This window comes from Prunus mume, linkage group LG8, assembly GCF_029339155.1.
Source record: "Prunus mume cultivar Tortuosa linkage group LG8, ASM2933915v1, whole genome shotgun sequence".
NCBI lineage: Eukaryota > Viridiplantae > Streptophyta > Magnoliopsida > Rosales > Rosaceae > Prunus > Prunus mume.
Genome location: NC_142705.1, coordinates 13,938,159 through 13,956,250, shown reverse-complemented (window position 1 = coordinate 13,956,250; position 18,092 = coordinate 13,938,159). Strand labels below are relative to the sequence as shown.

At 34.6% G+C, this 18,092-nt stretch overlaps 1 long non-coding RNA gene and 1 pseudogene across 14 annotated transcripts; one reads left to right on the top strand and one right to left on the bottom strand.

Annotated features, from left to right (window-relative positions):
- Window positions 1-4,204: 4,204 nt before the first annotated feature.
- On the bottom strand, window positions 4,205-7,533 carry LOC148914787 (uncharacterized). 14 transcript variants are annotated; one of them, XR_016122485.1, is made up of 8 exons: window positions 7,248-7,389; window positions 7,051-7,136; window positions 6,133-6,540; window positions 5,572-5,669; window positions 5,371-5,429; window positions 5,188-5,249; window positions 4,760-5,002; window positions 4,205-4,612 (listed from the first exon to the last, which is right to left on the bottom strand). It is a non-coding gene; the product is annotated as an uncharacterized LOC148914787 (long non-coding RNA). The 14 variants fall into 14 exon arrangements; XR_016122488.1 differs by having other exon boundaries at window positions 5,371-5,426; XR_016122484.1 differs by having other exon boundaries at window positions 5,572-5,608.
- A 7,187-nt stretch (window positions 7,534-14,720) lies between these two features.
- Window positions 14,721-17,941, top strand: LOC148914786 (disease resistance protein RGA2-like; annotated as a pseudogene).
- The last annotated feature ends 151 nt before the right edge of the window (window positions 17,942-18,092 follow it).

Here is an 18,092-nt window from a genome sequence, read left to right as displayed (position 1 = left end):
GAAAGAGGATATTTGGAACAGCAGCCAATCGGCGCTGCCCCAGCTGAAATAAAAAACAATGGAAAAAGAGAAGGAAGAAACCGATACCTTCTCTCTTCCTCGGCCTTTCTCCTAAACAATCAATCTCCAAGCTTCTCTCTCCCATGCAGGCACGGATCTACATAGCGGGCTGTTTAGGCTAGAGCCCATATTAATATTTTTTTATTATTATTTGTAATGCTATGTAGTATAGAGGAAAAATAAATAAATGGAGATAGCCCATCCCAAAGTTGAAAGCAAAGCCCACGCATCAAGCTTTAGTCAAACTTTGTGACTGAGAGAAACAGACAGACAGAGCAAAGCTTCCTTCCTCGAGAGAAGCAAATTGACGGGTGCAACTATGCGAGTGAGTTGCAGCAAGAGAGTGCATCACAGATTCACAGCAAGTTATGAAGCCAAAACCTTCTCTCTTTTGTTTGTTGAGGTAATTTTCTTAATCCATAACTAAAGATTTTGTTAAATCGGTTGAGAGTTACAGGCACCTTCTATAGTGCACCAGGTGCACCCATGCACCATTTGTCCTGTATGATGCTCCCATATTTTTTTAAAAATTGGTTACCGGTTATACAAGTTATCAAGTTTCCACTTTTTGAAAATGCAATTGCATAAGGTCATGCAATTATGTCCTTTCTGTTTGGCAATTGGCATATGATTGAATAGTGATTTACAATAGTTTGGACGTGAGAGTACCATAACATTGTAAGAGGATCCTAAAACATATAAGTTACAAGATTTGGGTAGCGATTTACAAGTTTTTGAACCAAGATTACAACATTAGGGTTCCTAATCCATAATGTTGTAAATACTCATTTACAAGGATATGGATCCACATTGCAAGAAATTGGTAACTCTTGACCATGAGGATGTAAATTGGGTCATTGTTCTAGTAAAATGAGGGTTTACAAGACTAATGACCGATTTTACAATTTTGGGATACGAGGGTACCATAACCTTGTAAGGAGGATCTAAAAACATGTAAGTTACACGATTTGGGTAGTGATTTACAAGTTTTTGTACCACGATTATAACGTTAGGGTTCTCATAATCCTTAATGTTGTAAATCCTTATTTTACAAAGATATGGATCCACATTACAAGAAATTGGTAAGTGTGGACCATGATGATGTAAATTAGGTTCATATTCTAGAAAAATGAGGGTTTACAAGATTAAGGGCCGATTTTACAATTTTGGGATACAAAGGTACCATAACGTTGTAAAGAGGATCCATAAACATGTAGGTTACACAATTTGGGTAGTGATTTACAAGTTTTTGCACCATGATTACAACATTAGGGTTCTCATAATCCTTAATGTTGTAAATCCTTATTTTACAAGGATATGGATCCAAATTATAAAGAATAGGTAAGTTTGGACCATGAGGATGTAAATTGGTCCTTATTCTAGTAAAATAAGAGTTTACAAGATTAAGGGCCGATCTTACAATTTTGGGATACGAGGGTACCAAAACATTGTAAAATGGATCCATAAACATGTAAGTTACATGATTTAAAGAGTGATTTACATGTTTTTGTACCACGATTACAACGTTAGGGTTCTCATCATCCTTAACATTGTAAATCCTTATTTTACAAGGATATAGATCCAAATTACAAAGAATAGGTAAGTCCGGACCATGAGGATGTAGATTGGGGTCCTTATTCTAGTAAAATGAGGGTTTACAAGATTAAGGGCTGATTTTACAATTTTGGGATACGAGGGTATCAAAACATTGTAAAAAGAATCCCTAAACTCATAACTTACAAGTTTTTGGTAACAATTTACAAGGTTTTGCTCCTGGATAACAACGTTAGGGTTCACCAAATCCATAATGTTGTAAATCATATATTTACAAGAATATGGATCCATATTACAAAGGATTGGTAATAGTGGACATTAGGGATGTAAATTGGGTCCTTATTCTAGTAAACAATGGTTAAGGATGGATTTTACAATCTTATGGAACATAAATGTCCAAAATAGAGTAATACGAGACCTTATATTGTAAATATTTGTGTTTACAAGTATAAGGGCCTAATTTACTTTAATAATGTCCCTAGTTACCTTAATATTGTACTAGATGTCTTTATCCTTGTAAATTACAATATTACAATATTAAGGATGGGTTTTACAATTGTATGGAACACATCTGTCCAATATAGAGTAATATGAGACCTTAATATTGTAAACATTTGTATTTACAAGTATAAGGACCCAATTTACTTTCCTAATGTCCCAAGTTACCTTAATATTGTACTAGATGTCTTTATCTTTGTAAATTACGATATTACAAGATTAAGGATGGATTTTATAATCTTATGGAACACAGCTGTTCAACATAGAGTAATACGAGACCTTAATATTGTAAACATCCGTGTTTACAAGTATAAGGACCCAATTTACTTTCCTAATGTCCTAAGTTACCTTAATATTGTACTACATGTCTTTATCTTTGTAAATTATGATATTACAAGATTAATGATGTGTTTTTCAATCTTATGGATTATAACTGTCCAATATAGAGTAATATGAGACCTTAATATTGTAAACATCCGTGTTTACAAGTATAAGGACCCAATTTACCTTCCGAATGTTCCACTTTACCTTTATATTGTTCTAAATGTCCTTATGTTTGTAAATTACGATATTACACGAATAAGGATTGATTTTACAATATAATGGAACACAAATGTCCAACAGAGTAATACGAGTCCTTACTTTTGTAAACCCTTTTGTTTACAATGTAAGGACCTAATTTACTTCTTTAATGTCCCTCCTTAACTTGATAAATTTTTTTAAATACAAGTTTACAACATATTTACACAGGACAAAAATCGCATTTACAACATACAATATTGAGTTTTTTGGCCCCAAAAAAAAATTTCACTTTCGGGTTACAAAACTATTTGGAATGGGAAGTGAAACCATGTGGAAAACCAAGCCAAAAGTGAAGAACATAGACACACTTGATAACTGCACGTTTACAATTTACAACGAATTGTTTGTCAATTGCATTATTTGTTTGCAATTTCCAACAAACTGTTTGTCAATTGCATTATTCGTTTGCAATTTCCGACTAACTATTTGTCAATTACATTGTTTTTGTCAATTACATTATTACCTTTTCATCTTAGGTGAGCCAATCTATCAGTGCCTTTTCCATCTTATAGTCACTTCCTTTGGAATTAACTCATTGAACCCATTGAGATAGAACAATACATGATCATATTTGACATCATTATATAATAAGTCTGTAGCATCAAACAAATTACATAAGCTAACACTTAACATCTACCACAAAGAAAGACAACAATAGAACCAAGAAGCTCTGTGCTATCATGTGAAGTGGTTAGAATTTCAGAAAAGCTAGTCAACAATAGTGTTTAATCAGTAAGCAAAAGCTATGAATATATAAGCTTACAATTGTAGTACTCAGATGATTGAGAAATATACAGAAGCTTTGATTTCTTTCTTCTATTGCTCTCTCTGTTCTCTCTCTCTCTCTCTCTCCCCTTCCTTTCTTCTATTCTTGAATAATCAAACCTTCATTTTAACAAGCCCAACTAAAGAAGAGAGAGCAACCATGGAAAAAAGACAGATCACATCAAGAAGAAGAGACACGAGTCGTGCGAAGCAAAAGAGACAGAAGTGCCAAGAAGAGGAAGAGATAGAAGTCGCAGGAAAGCCTTCTTTCTTTTCAAATTTCTCTTTTCTTTTTTTCTTTTTTTAATTTGGAGCAACCCATTTAACTGGTCACTCACTATTAAGTAATGTTTTTATGCATTCTACTAAGTTTTTTTGCACATGGATTACAACCTTTTGAACATACAATTAATTATGAAGGATTTATCATTAGTGAGAGATTCTATGTTTCATAATTGTGCAAAGACAATGATTATTGCAAGATTGAAATGCAAATAGGACTACTTTGATTGTCAATTGCACTACTAGAATGCAAATTACACTACCTGTTTGTCAATTACATTGACAAATCACATATTATATTTACATTTTCAATTAATTGCGCATAGATAATGACAATTGCTCGACTTGAATGCGAATAGTACTACTTTGTTTGTCAATTGCACGATTGGAATGCAAATGGCACTACCTGTTTGTCAATTGCATTGACAAATCACATATTGTATATATTTTCTCAAAATTGAAAAGACTGTCAATAATATGGCAATATTCATACACTAATCTGTAAATACAACTTTATGGTACAATGCCCATTCACAATGCTAATGGGATGATTCTTTCAATTGGCACATAAACTATGATATAACAATCAAATTTATTTTAAAAGCTTATTCTCAATGGTACTACTACATCAAAGCTAACATAAACTTCATTCATGTAATCGAAAGTATTGTTCAATACATTCACTTTACAAAACCAATAATTATAACTCTAAAATCTCAAGTCATTATGTATTAAAAAATAATAATAATAATAATAATTTAAAACAAAGAATCTCCAGATGCAATGAAAATATTACAAATTCAAGTAGCCAAATAAATAGACTCCAAAATAGTATATTAGTCTTGTACTTGGCCTAATTTTTTACCCCAACCTGAAAAACAATTCACCAAAATGAATATATATATATATATATATATTCCTCATGCATCACTAAAATAAATAAATAAAATCTCCAACCATTCACCAAAATGAAAGACTAAGACAGAGAGATAAATCTGAAGAAAAAACAAAATTTTACCCATATCAGATGCTGGGAAAGTTGGATGGGCTGCTAGTTGGAATACCTGCAAATCCAAAATCAAAATCAAAACAATACCTAACTGGAAAACATAATCAAAACCAATTTCAAATTAAGAAGCCCAAGAAGAAGAGCGAGTCCCTTTCCCATGAAGAAGATTTAGAAGTCGTGTAAATTAGGACTCTTCATATGCATGGTACCATTGATTGCAGTGAAGTTTCATGTTCAGTTGGTTGGGAAGTCCTGTAAATAGGAAAACATACAAGCCAAATAAAACAAGAGTTATAGATAACTACTCACATGTCAATTATTGGGTGTTGTCTAAAGTCAAATGTCGCATATTGCAAAGACAAGGCGTTAAGAAAATCATTCATAAAAAGGCAAGAAACTACCTACTAAAACTTTGAAAGTAAGAGGAAGAAAATAACCAGAAGGCACGTGCCCCTTTTCTGCCCGTTCCTTCTCTGCACATCTCTTTTCCATATCAACCCTACACAAGCAACAAGAAGCAGCTACATTGTGATAAATCAACCCTACACAAGCAACAAGAAGCAGCTACATTATGAAAACTATCACAGAGACCACATCAATAGAATAGAAGTTAGAACTACCTTCGTAAAGGCCTACAACTATCTTAGAGACCACAGCAACCTCCACTATATTTTTTCTACTATGACCATGATTAAAAGTTTATATTAGTTGTTGAGCTTTCACTTACATAAACAAAATTAAATGCAACAGAACAACACTTCATGCAAGAATATTTACCTAAGAATAGAAATCAAAGTACACACATTTCAAATCCAAATTACCTAGTCTTTGCTTTGAGGCCATAGGAAACAAAATTCCCTACAATATAGGGGAAAGATTAATGATATTTCAGTGGAAAGAATTTAGGAATCAAAATTCCCTGCAATACAAAAGCAAATATGATAAAATAGCACTGCAATCATTGTCGAACTTTCAATTTAGCAAATACTAGTTTAGATCATAACTCCATGGCCTGATGCAGCTTAGAAGCATTTTCAATCATAACCATAATTAAAGTTTTTTGAAATTTAGTAACATGCCAACTAAAAGCATAAAAATGAAATATATAAATAAAAAAACCAAGAACTAGCAGCAGTTATAAATCTGGAGGGATGTACGATGAAGATTACCCAGGAAGAAGCAGCTGCTGTAAATCTACACATCAACTAATGGCTAGCAGAAAAAACATAAATTTGAAAAAAAAAATCAACCCAAAGCAGAATCATAATGCCACCCACCAACAAAGTAAACCAGAAACTAAAAAACAAAACACACTAAGGAATTGAACCCAATTTCCTTTTGTTTTTTCAAACACAACCAATATAGAGAAAAAGTAGTCTTACCTGCACGAGACAAAACAATATGGGATGCTTGACCTGACTGTCATCCCAATATGCATTAATTGACTCTGAAGATAATCGGTTGAATAGTAGACATCTCTTTACTTTTTAGCTATCCTGATTCCTGATTGATGTTCCGTCATAAGAAGTCATCATCTCTCTCCCTTCAATTCCTGCTTTTTCATATTTATATGCTTGGATTGAATATCTATCACTAGCCAACAATAGTTCTTCTTCTTATATGTGTCTTAAGTTAGCTGAGCATTCACTGATTTCATGTAATGCAGATATAGCCTTAAAGTTGAATGTGGAGCATTATCTAATCGCAGCAAATCCGGGACTCCAGATGCCTGCTTTTTCTTTGCTGATAATCTTGTAGTTATTGATCACTGCTCCAACAATGTTTAAGTACTGTTTATAAACGAAGGATGCACAAGTAAGACACCATGGTTGGATGATACAGAACAAAAGCTTCTCAGCTTAAAAACTTCTGCTACTACGGAGGGAGAGGAGCCAAACACACTAAGGAACTGAACCCAATATATATATATATATATATATATATATATATATAAGAAAAATAAGAGCAATACATTCCAATAAATGAGGAAAGACCAATACACTGTAATTAACTTGTCAGGGTAGTTAAAGCACGAGCAAAAAAAAAAGCTTTGAAGACCAATACATTCCAATAAATGAGCTCCAAACTTATCAATATTTAAAGATTAACAAATCAAATAAATTAGACCAAATATCCAGAAAATCAAAATCTATCAATCCATCAGGGTCTGAACCACCTTGACAACCTTAATTTAATAGAAAAATAATCTACCTCAACCCCCCATTCAATTTAGAATCCCTAACTCAACAAGCCTAATTTAACAGAAAAAAACCCTAAATTCGAAGGAAGAGGATGCTTACCTTAAACTGATATGAGAGAGGAATTAAGGAAAGAATATGACGCCGCCGACCCTATCTCATCTACGTCGTCACAGAAGGAGGAGAGCCTATGGAAGGAATCAAAATCAGACAGAGACTGAGAAAAGAGGAGGCAGTGCGGCTCTGTTCACAGAGAGATGTAAGGAGATAGAAGAATGAGAATAGGGGCACTAACTTACCTGAGAGGAGAGGAGATGTGGTTGTTGGTGTTGTGTCGTTGTCACAGAAGGAGGAAAGGAGCAGCTGTAGAAATAATCGAACTCAGAGGGAAAGAAAAATGAGAGGAGCAGCTCTGAAATGTCTTTGACTGAAGGAGAGAGCAATTGTTTTTGTTTTATTTATTTTACCTTGGCAACAAGTTAACCGGTAACCAACAAGCAACGTTTTGGATTACTTCACATGCCCAAACTACTCATCCAACGATCATAAGAAGTGGTGCATCCATGCGCCAAGTGCACCGTAGAATTTTCCGAGACTTACAACCACAATAGAGGTTATTAGATATCTAGCAAATCAAGGGATGACTTTTAGAGGTAATGATGAATCTTATGACTTGTCAAATCGTGCTAATTTCATTGAGTTGATAAAAGCTTTTTCAAGAATGAATGTAGATGTTGAAAAAGGTCATCTTAGAGAATGCTCCTAGAAATGCTAAGTATTGCACCAATGATAGAAAAGGAGATCCTAAGTATGTTTGCTAACAAAGTGAGGAAGAAGATTCGTGAAGAAGTTGGGGATGGAAAATTTGTATTCTCATTGGTGAAGCACTTGATGAATCTAAAAAGGAACAAATTCCCATTATTCTAAGATTTGTTGGTCATAATGGATTTATTCGAGAATGGTTTTTTGATATTGTAAGTGTTCATGACACTAATTCATCAACTCTTAAAACCGAGATTTGTAAAGTGTTTGATGAACACACTCTTTTAGTTAAAAATATGCGATTTAACATTGATGATATATGCAATCTTGCTGAGAAATTTTATCTTGAAGATTTTACGTTTAATTCTGAAGATTTTACTACAACTGAGTTGCAGGCTTAAAATCAACAATTTGGATTTTATAAGATTGATATAAACTGTCTTCTAGCCTTCAAGAATCTTGATTCCATTTTTGAATTGTTGAAGTGTTTACTTGACACAGGGTTAGCACACACCTACCATTTGGTTGATAGATTGATTTGTTTGGTGTTAACTCTTCCTATTTCTATAGCAATAACAAAACGTGCATTTTCATCTATGAGACTTATCAAAAATCGACTTTGGAACAAGATCGAGGATGAGTTTCTTGTTGATTGTATGATATTCACATTGAAAAAGAATTTGTTGATAGTATTGATAATGAATCACTAATTAGTTGATTTTAACTCTTTAAAGTCTCGAAGGGTGTAACTTAAATAGTTTTATTTTGTATTTGCATTGCATATTTATTTATTGTTGCCTTTGTTTACTAGTTTCTATGTCACAATTTGGAGGCATTACCTGGGTGGTTGACAAGTTTCACTGTTAGGAACCTTTATCATTGCTGAGCTGGATTAGTGATGAGCTAGCATAGTTAGTCTGTTATTGTTTAGTTAAGAAGTTAGTTCTAACCGAATTGGTTAATGAGGGTTTTACAGCTATAGTAGGCCATTACTGTAGCGAGAATGTTATGCTGAGAATATTGTACTGTTTCTAATAATTCAATAAAGAAATACTTGTTACTCTGTGTAATCCAAGGGTCGAGGTTGAAGGGGTTTAACATTCACATCACTGGGAAAGACGGTCCTTGATTCATGTAAGAAATCGTTGTCTCTGCCAGAGGGGATACATTCTCTTACTACCTTAAGAGAACTTAAGATCATAAATTGTCTGGAATCAGAGAGGATATGTGAGTGCGACATTGGAGAAGATTTGCCTTAGATTTTTGTTAAGAGCGACATTGAAGAAGATTTGTGTAAGATTTTTGGTGCGCCATATGTTCCTCCTCCTTCCCTTGGTTTAATCGACGACTTTAAGGAGATGAGTCATGTTCCTCCTCCTCCTCCTCTCCTCTACTCTAAGGAGGAGATGAGTCATCTATATGCTTGTCCTCCTCCTGCCTTCAGTTATAATGCTTACTTTAATGAAAAGGATTATCATCAATTTTTTGCATCAATTTGTTGGGATGTGCCAGGAAAGATTTGCACAAGAGCCAAGCTCTTGACGTATCCAGTAATCTTGGCGTGCCTTGTCTTTTGTTGGTGCCTATTAGTTCCTGCAAGTGACAGATGATCGTCAGTGCTCTGCAACTGCTATTCTACATCATCCATCCATCTGCAAGTTTCTTTTATGATTCTAGTATTACTTTCCTTTTGCTTGTTTTTGTTCTTATTTTGAGTTGTGTTTTGTTTGGTTTGGATTGTATCATTCGTGATCAGTTTGTTCTTATATATTTACCTTTCAGACCACCAAAATTAAAACAATCTTCTTATTTAAGCCCTTATCTTTGCAAATAATAGTACTACACAATGGATCAATCACACAATGTTTTGGGAGCTGCTCATCCAGAGATGACAAATTTAGCTCCAATGTCATATGCACAACAATGTACCACAGCTTGACAACAATGGCTATGGCCTGGTTCCAGTCGATGCAAAATAAATCTTATTAAAGATAAAGAATAAATAAAGCAAAGTGCTGTAATTTTCGTAGGATTTGGTGGTGGTGATAAGAGGATAGCTAGAGTTTTTGTAATCTTATGTTATATGTGGTCAAGTGGGTGTATCAGAAGAACAGAACATGATAATTAAGCAAGAGAATTTCATTGCTGCAGCTATACATGCAAGCAAGTTGATGAGAAGGCCTGGCTTGGAGTTGATTGAAGGATGATAAATAATAACCTTGTGTAACATTATAATGTGAATAATATTCTGAATAGAAAGAGAAATTTGGCATTTTTGTTCTTGATTTAGCACTAATCCGGCTGAGAAAAGTTTACTACTATACAGTTCATTATTTTGAATTGGTTCTTATAAGAAAATACATACCAAGGGGAGTCTCACTTAGCCAGTGAAAGATAACATGGTAGTTGAAATTGGTAATGGTTGATTTGTTCTGTATGGTACTCCAAGAAAACATGGTACTTGATTGAAATTATAAAAATTACTGGGAAATTTGTACAATACTACTTGCATTAGTAGGGATGCATGCCCTTATCTCACAATGAAAACAAATAATTTGCCACCCAAACTTCATATTAGTGTTACTGTACCACCTCCATTAGCTTCCGTTTGAAAAACACCACAAAATTTTGTCAAGCCACCCATTTTCCCCAAGAACAAAATATAATTTCTTTTGCGTTGTCTTAGATTTTGAACATGTCGATTCCACATCTTAAAGTAGTATAAACTCTCTCTTTTTCAAGAAAGCAATATAAAAATTTTAACGGCCAAACTAAAAGAATTAAAAAAAATTATAATTAATGGATGGTCAATTTCACTTTTTCTTCTTTTTCAAAATACGGGCAATAGTCTAAACTACAAGAGGCGAGAGGTTTCTTGCACAAACTATTAAGATGTCATGGGGGTTTGAACCCTTTTTCACTAAACTATACTTGTTGCTGTCAAATTCAATTTTTGCATCTTCAGGCATAGATCGTTCTTCACATTAATTGCAACAAGACTTCAAAATTATACAACGTACACCCTAATGCTATATGTTTGTCTTTAAATTATACCGTCCATTAGTTTTATCGTGTATTAACTATCAATTGAGCCATTTTTGCTTAATCGGTTCAAAGGAGACCCACACATTTTGTACATGACAAATTATAGGCACCCAGTCTGGCTTTTTATAATTATCCAATGGGTGCTCTGCATCACAAGAACTCGGATTGGGCATTATTTTATTTTTTTTTATAAATTCTAGGATTGCATTCATAATTCAGCCAAAAAAGTCATTAGCCACAAGGAGCCAAAACAAACTAACCATAAAGGGTGATTACAATAACGGAGCGGTCGAACAACAAAATTAGGACAATCTAGTGCGCCTCCACTAACGATCACGCAGGATCGAATAAACTCTAGCATAGGCATCCCAACTAAGATTGCAAACTCAGAATAATCAAAAATAGACAAAGCTTGAAAAAACCAAGCCATAACAATACAAATAAAACTCTCACAAAGGAAAAAGCTCTCACAAAGGAGAGGTGAAAAGCTCTCACAAAAGAGAGGTGAAAAGCTCTCACAAAAGAGAGATGAAAACTCACAGAGAACCTACAGAGTCTCTGTGACTTATTCCGAACATAAAGAAACCGCAAAAAAGATGGTGGTAGAGATCCGACGTCAAAACGCAGGTAGAGATCCAACGCTGAGACGCAATCGCCTATGATGGTTGGAGGAAAATCAGAACAAATCACAATCGCCTATGAGAGAAAACCATTTGTCTCTGGAGAAGAGAGGGAGGAAGAGAAAGAGGGGAGAGGAGAGGAAGAACAAAGGCCTCCTCCCCCCTCAAAGTGAAAACGGCTCTAGGAGGGTTTTTTGGGAGAGATGGTTTTTTTCTCTGCTAGGGTTTGGATTGGGCATTATTTAAACATAAAAAATTATGATAATATGCAAAGCAGCATAATATTTTTTTTAATAGAAATTTAGTTATATACCCAATCTTATATATAGTTTTATAAAGAAACCCTACACCATTTAAAAACTATAAACACACCCAAAAAAAACTCAAAAATTGACAGCTGTCAATTTTTTTAATTTAATAGTTGTTTTTTAGTTTATTTTGTGTGTTAAATACCTATATTGTCCTTGTACTATGGATTTAAGATAGGAAAACCAGATCTGCCCAGATCTGCCAAAAAACCAGATCTGCTATAAAACCAAATATTTCCATATCTGCCAAAAAAATCAAATCTGCCAAAAAACCAAATCAGATTTATTTTCTCCTTTCTCGCTGGTGTTTTCTCTGGTGTTAGAGCAAGAGGAACTTCCATTGAAGCTCAATCTTAGGTCCAACTATATTCTTCATCTTTAATCTACATTTTTCAATATTTCACCTTCGATTTCTTGTTCTAAAATCGTGTTTCTATTGATTTTTTCTTTTTTCGGATTGTTCAAGACCTCGAACAAACCTCGATCAAATGCTCTTAGCTCTACTCCTCATCTTCAAGCTCTACTCCTCTTTCACCACATCGTCGTTGTTGTTATCGTCGTCGTCGTTTAGTTTGGACTTGACATTTTTTATCTTTTGCTTCAATTATGTGTTTCTCTTCAGATTTTAGTTTATTTTCGAAATGTATTTTAAGCTTTGATGATTGATTCAACTTTTGTTACTATTTCAATTATGAATCTAATTTTTGTTTAACAATGTACTTCTGTGACAAAGTATTAACAATGTACTTCTATGACAGAGTATTAACAATATACTTCTATGACATAATAGTATTAACTATCTGGGCTCAGCTTGTTTTGAGTTGGTCTAGTTTGTTCTTTCTTCATCTTTTCTTTGGTTGACATGTATTAGAAATAGAAACATGACAAACATTAATCAACATAACAGTAAACTAGCAGTGTTATTACCCTAGACTAGAATATTACAGGGGTAAACATGCATTAGAAATAGGATGTCATAAGGAAATAACAGTGTTATTACCCTATACTAGAACATTACAGGGGTAGATATGCATTAGAAATAGAATATCATAGGAAACTAGCAGTGTTATTGCCCTAGATTGGAACATTATATGGGTAGACATGCATCAAAAATAGGATATCATAGGAAACTAGCAGTGTTATTACCCTACACTGGAACATTACATGGGTAGACATGCATTAGAAATAGAATATCATAGAAAACTAGTAGTGTTATTACCCTACACTGAAACATTATAACCATTAATTAACATGACAATAAACTAGCAGTGTTATTACCCTAAATTGGTATATTACAACCATTAATCAACATGACAGTAAACTAGCAATATTATTACCCTATATTGAAACATTACATGGGTAGACATGCATTAAAAATAGGATATCATAGGAAACTCGCAGTGTTATTACCCTACACTTGAACATTACAGGGATAAATATGCATTAGAAATAGGATGTTATAGGAAACTAGTAGTTTTATTACCCTACACTGGAACATTACAGCCATTAATCAACATGACAGAGCAGTGTTATTACTCTAAACTAGAATATTACAATAATTAATCAACATGACAATAAAAGTGTAGAACATTACAATCATTAATTAACATGACACGTTAATGAAACTACAGTTTTCAAGACCTTTTGTTTGTAATGAATTGTTTGAGTTTTTTTATAAAATTGGGCTGGGCTTATTTTGGGTGCTATTTAAGTTTTTTTTTGTTGGGCTTCTTTTAAATTGATCAATGGCAGTCATGTAATTTATAAGAACTTAAACACTAATTTCTTATGTAGTAAATGAGTTTTGAGTGTGTTTCTAAAGTGCATTCCATGTGGGGTTTTTTATATAATTTCAGCCCCTATTTTGGGTATATTAGTGAAGCTCCCTATTTTTAATATTGAGGAGGGGCCCGGGACCACCTTGGTCCTATATTGTCTCCATCCTTGTTTATTAATACACGAGTATTGGAATGATTTCATTCGTGTGGTATTAATTGCTTCTCACTTTTTTTTGCGACCTATTGCTTTTGATACATTCGTGAACAATGTTAATTAGGAGTTATGTTAAGTAGCTTAAGCAAGACTTAAGAGCATCTCTAACTGATGTGTTTAAATTGCCACATAAGCATCTAACCATAAGAAATAGCTCCTCCTATTACTCCAACCAAAATACCAAAACTAACGTCGAATGAAGGCTGGAACTTTGGACGTCAAAAGTGACACTAAAAAAAGCATGCATCCAATCAGTTTTATTATTATTTTAAGAGTCCTGCTATTTCCACCCTTATGTCCTATTTCCTCACCCACTTTATCTTTTCACTCATCATATAAATTTAAAAAAATACAATTCTATCTTTCCACCTACCATAATTCCTAAAATACCCATTCATGATTAATTCAAGCAAAACCTATAATATCAAAATATACATATATATTATCGAGATAAGGCCATGTTTCACCAAGGTTCTCTTAGAAACCGATATTATATGCCTCTAATGGTAAACAAAGAAAGGCATTACTTAAGTTAGACATCAAAGATTAGATGCCGAGTGCCCCGCTTTACTCTCTCTGTTTTTGGGTTTTTATGGTTTGGAACTTAGCTAGTGTGATCAACTGAATGAAGGACTTGGTTATAAGTGTTGAGCAAGCAAAGAACAAGAATATATACTTGAATTGGGCATACTACTTGTACTTCATTAGTCGCCCCTCTCTCTCCCTCACCTCTCTCCGTCGGTTGGATTTCACAAAATTGATGATAAGTGGGGACTCTTGTTTGCATTCTAACCTAACCTAACAACAAAGAATTTCGACCAAAAAAAAACTAAGCAACAAAGGAAGGCATTGCTTAGGTTAGACTTTGACGAATAGATGCTGCATTTCCCTATTTTTTTTCTTTAAAGATCAAGCAAAGAACAAGAATATGCACTTGAATTCGCCAGTAAAGACAGAAGGAAAAAAAAAAACTTTCTAAATGTAATTGCCCCAACAATAAATTAAATCTTACGTTAATACTTGTGTCAGTAGTATTCGCAATTTTGGAAATTTTGGATGGATTTGTTATTTCTAAATAAAATTTTGGAAATTTCTAGCTTGCAAGTTTGAGACTTCCACATTGAACTAAAAGACTTGCCCTCCTAATTCTTTATGCTTCATAGAATCTGCACTGCAACGTCTTTGGGTGACTTGTTGTCCAGTAATTGAGGCTTAGGTATCTTATACTTTTGTTTTGTCTTCCCCTCATCTTGCCTTTCTATATGAAGACATATTTTTATTTCAGTTAATTGAAATTCATATACTCCGTTTAAAAACAATATATCCCAATTCCCTTGTATTCACCTCCTCAACAGAACCATGGCTGATCTTGCCTTTCCTTTGGCAACCAAACTCATTGAAAAGCTCGGGTCCTTTGCTTCTGAGCAGATCTGCTTGGCATGGGGCGTTAAAGCTGATCTGAAAAAGCTTCAGCGCACAATGTCCACCATCAAAGATGTTCATCTTGGATGCCGAACAGAAGCAAGCTCATAACCAGCAGATACGCAGTTGGCTAAGACAGCTTAAAGATGTATTTCTTGATGCCGAGGATTTGTTGGATGAGTTTGAGTGCGAAGCTTTGCGGAGGGAAGTGGTGGAAACATTTCATGGCACAACTGGAAAGGTACGCCGTTTCTTCTCTCGTTCTAATCCAATTGCATTCCGTTTGAGAGTAGGTCAAGAAATCAAGGAGATTAGAGAGAGGTTAGATGAGCTCAAGTCCAATAAGGCTATATTTGATTCTCTCACTAGTATTGATCATCATGGAGGTGGTGGTGATCATCATGAAAGAGTGAATGTGACCCACTCCTTCGTTCGTGCTTCAAAGGTTATTGGTAGAGAGTCTGAGAAGAAACAAATTGTAAATCTCTTGATGGAACAAGGTGATGATGATCAAAGTGGGAATGGGAATGTCTCTGTTATTCCTATAGTGGGGATTGGAGGTTTAGGGAAGACCACGCTTGCCAAGTTGGTGTACGATGATGAAAGGGTGTTGGGCATTTCCAAAAGAGGATGTGGGTGTCTGTTTCAGTGGACTTTGAAATTACTAGATTGATAAAGATGATTCTTAGTTCTGCATTAGATACAGAGATGGGTGATAAATTGAGTCTGGATCAGTTGCAAGGAAGGCTACGTCGTGCTTTAAAGGATAATAAATTTTTGCTTGTTTTGGATGATGTTTGGAATGAGGATCCTATTAAATGGAGTGAGTTAAGAGATTTATTGATAGAAGGGAGCCAAGTCAGGAAGTAAGATTTTAGTGACAACAAGAAATACCTCGGTTGCTGAGATGATGGGTACCATTCCAACAAGCATTAATTTAGAATTTCTTTCTTTCAAGGATTGTTTGTCTTTGTTTGTAGAATGTGCTTTTAAAGAGGGACGTGATAAAGGCTATCCTAACCTCTTTGAAATGGGAAAGGATATTGTCAGAAAGTGCGGAGGGGTTCCACTGGCAGTGAAAACTTTAGGGAGTCAACTATACTCAAAGACCGATGAACGAGAATGGAAATTGGTGAGAGATTCTGAGATATGGAAATTAGAAGGGGAAGGTGCTGGTCACATCTTACCTGCTCTGAAATTGAGTTATACCCAATTGCCTCCTCATTTGAGACAATGTCTTGCTTACTGTTCCCATCTTCAGAAGGATTGGATTAAATATAGTAGTTATGAATTGATCAGATATTGGATAGCACATGGAATCCTTGATCAGTATCATGTTCATGGGAATATGGAGTTGGAAGACATTGGGGAGCTGTATTTTAAGGATTTATGGGCGAGATCCTTCTTTCAAAACGTTATTGATAATCATATTTTCTTCAAATTTGATATGCATGATCTTGTACAATCAATTGCACAAGGTGAGTGTTTTACAGTGAAGTCTGCAAACACCAAAGACATATCTAAAAATGTTAGACATTTGACAGTTTTGGAAGCTGACCAAAATGTTTTAACAACCTTGCAAAAGTTGAACAAAGTGCGGACTATAACAGCAGAGGAAACAAAGATTGATGAATCCTTCATGTACACTTGCTTTTCAAGACTCAAGTATTTGCGAGTGGTTGTGTTACCTAGATGTTCATTACAAGTGTTGCCAAGTTCCATTGGTTCCTTGAAACATTTGAGAAATCTAAACTTGAGTTATAATGAAGCAATAACGAAACTCCCCAATACAATTTGCAAACTGCAGAGCTTGCAAAGTCTCGATCTTGATGGATGTGGAAATCTTGAAGAGTTGCCCAGAGATGTAAGCAAATTGATCAGCCTCACATCACTTTGGTTAACGACGAAACAAACAAGTTTGACAGAGAATGGAGTGGGATGCTTGAAATCACTTCAATTTCTTGGTATTGTCAAGTGTAGTAATTTAACCTCTTTGCCATGTGAAACGAGCTATCTTGCTTCCTTACGGACTCTAGTGCTAGACAAATGTGAACAACTGGATTTGGGGAAAGTAAATTATCAAGGAACTCCACTGAGGCTTCAAAAATTGTGGATTATAAATTTACCACGGATGGTGGCATTGCCTGAATGGCTTCAAGGAGTGGCTAACACCCTTCAATTCTTGGCTATTGACGTGTGTGAGAATTTGGAGGCATTACCCGAGTGGTTGGCAAGTTTCACATCACTCAAAAAGTTGGTCATTGGTTCATGTCAAAAATTGTCGTCTCTGCCAGAGGAGGATGCGTTCTCTTACCTCCTTAAGAGATCTTGTGATTGTTGATTGTCCTGAATTGGAGAGGAGATGCCAGCGTGACATTGGAGAAGATTGGCCCAAGATTTCTCATGTGCCATATGTTTCCTTTCACTGGTTGGATTGATTTCTCGATATATAATAGATGCAAACAAGGTGGATCCCTCTCGTGTGTTTGTTCTGTACTAATTTCTAGTTTCTTTCTTCAGCTATCTTAGTATTTCTTTCTTTCCCCTTGTTTGTTTGTTGTGTTGTGTTCGGGTTTTGTTTTATTTAGTTTGGATTGTTTCCTGCTTATATCTATTTTATTTTATTTTATTCAAGTTGTGGAGTGGACGACCAAAAATAAAAGAATCGTCTTTGTAAATAATAGTTGTGGACATGTGTGGTGTGGTGTGCACAACGACTTTGTTTACTTTCTTTGTATCGCTTGCTAATTCCAGTATTGTATATATGCAATGTGATGAATTATTTCATCCATAACATCTTCTCAAACTACCTTAATATTATGATAATCTTTATTTATTTGTTTATTTATTTATTATTATGAGGTGTCTCCTCAGCTACATCAAAAGTTTTGGTGGCTTTACATTCGAATATATAACTCTTGTCATCAGGCTGCAAAAACAGGAATACAATCAGATTGGCACTGATAATTGTTCTCCGTTAAATTTTACTCTCATC